Source organism: Rhagoletis zephyria, unplaced genomic scaffold (genome assembly GCF_001687245.7).
Source record: "Rhagoletis zephyria isolate East Lansing unplaced genomic scaffold, Rhagoletis_zephyria_1.1 Rzeph_scaffold_05637, whole genome shotgun sequence".
In the NCBI taxonomy this organism is placed as follows: domain Eukaryota; kingdom Metazoa; phylum Arthropoda; class Insecta; order Diptera; family Tephritidae; genus Rhagoletis; species Rhagoletis zephyria.
In genome coordinates, this window is record NW_016162720.1 from 8,563 (window position 1) to 10,221 (window position 1,659).

The 1,659-nt window shown below is 36.4% G+C and overlaps 1 long non-coding RNA gene across 1 annotated transcript; it reads right to left on the reverse strand.

Annotated features, from left to right (window-relative positions):
* Nucleotides 1–1,004: 1,004 nt before the first annotated feature.
* On the reverse strand, nucleotides 1,005–1,653 carry LOC108372321 (uncharacterized). Its single transcript, XR_001848844.1, has 2 exons — nucleotides 1,281–1,653; nucleotides 1,005–1,219 (listed from the first exon to the last, which is right to left on the reverse strand). It is a non-coding gene; the product is annotated as an uncharacterized LOC108372321 (long non-coding RNA).
* Nucleotides 1,654–1,659: the final 6 nt, after the last annotated feature.

Below are 1,659 nucleotides of genomic sequence, written 5' to 3' on the forward strand. Positions count from 1 at the left end.
TTCGCGGCAACACTGCTCAGAACAACTTTTTTTGTCGCTTTGCGTTATACGTACAGCGTTGCCAGGTTGATGTTTTTAACGTCATTTGGACGTTTTTTGTATCCTGTTAGCGTTTGGACGTTTCTTGTGTAAAAATTACGTTTTTTAACTTCACAGTAATTTTTCTCTATGCACAATATATTCAATGTATAGCGTACTATTTGCTTGTAGAGTAAGTACTTACGCTCACACTTTCGGCAAATTTGTTACAAAATCTTGTAAGTAGAACTGATTTTGAATTATTTTCTTAATAAATCTTTACAAGCTTTGTTTTTTGCAGCAGGTGCCTCAAAAGATATTTATTCTTTGGGCACATATGACTTAAATATGTTGCAAACCAAGCGTACGCGCATTTTTTTTTTTTGTTACAAACGGTATATTATGATAAGCTAAATTCGCGAAAGTAGTATATATAACGTAGTACTTATGCAATAAATGGTAATTTAGTTTATTAAACACAATGTCCTATAATTATAGTCAAACTTCCAAAACCAAAAAATTAGTGGTGACCCCGAGTCGTTACATGACGGAATCGACAAAAGGGCGCATCGACGGATGGGGAGAATATTTCATCGAACAAAATGCCAGCTAAAGATGTGGAGCTTACATCGCAATGCAAGCTGCGACCGTTCTGAACTGAGATGCCAGACAAATGGTTTCTACAAATTGAGGCCACCTTTCAGTCGTACAAGACCACATCTTATGTCGGTAAATATAATCTGGTCCTCTCAGCAATTAGCAGCGATGCTTTAAAGGAAGCTGCGGATGTTTTAAAAACCTTACCAACTCAAGACCGATATATTAACCTCAAAAGTCAACTACTGTCACGTTTTACTGATTCAGCCGACCCACATAGGGTATTTGGCTGATTTAGGCATATTTTTATCGCTACAAACATCAAATATAGTTTTAGTTATCGAATAAAACATTCACTATAACTACCCTGTTACTAATAGAAAATTCAATCGTAGTGAAATCTTATTTATTGTCAATATTATTGTGGCTTATTAACATTTGTTTCCATATTGTTATTGAGCTTTGTAGCACTATTATGTTTTTAGGGAAAAGGGAAAAAGCAACAAAGTCTTAGCGGTAGAAGTTACCAAAAAAACAGTTATATCGTTGGAAAAGCAGGGCCAGTGGCAGTGAACCACAGACGGGATTGCAGCAGCAAAAATCACTGGGGAATAGATGCATAGTTAAGTACGTAGTTCTTGGGTAAATCTTCCATCTAAACTTACCAAGAAAACAGTTATATCGTTGAAAAAGCAAGGCCAGTGGCAGTGAACCACAGACGGAATTGCAGCGGAAGGAAGCACCGACCAAAATAACTACAAATCCTTGGGGAGAACTCTAAACCGATGTTTTTTTGCCGAATTAATGTTGAAATTTCTAATTTAATTTTCAGTTGCCAACGATAAGAATAGAGTAAATGTCAAAGAATTGTTCAGTGATTGCAAATCAGTTTTGGAATAGGGAATGAGGTAGTTTAGTACTTTTTTAAAGGCGATAAAATGTAGTTTTTTCAAGAGGGAAACACCGATATAGCTAAGGGAGCCAAGATGGCGGATTAGAGCGAGAACGCTGTCAATATCCAACACCTTGTATTATTCCACCATG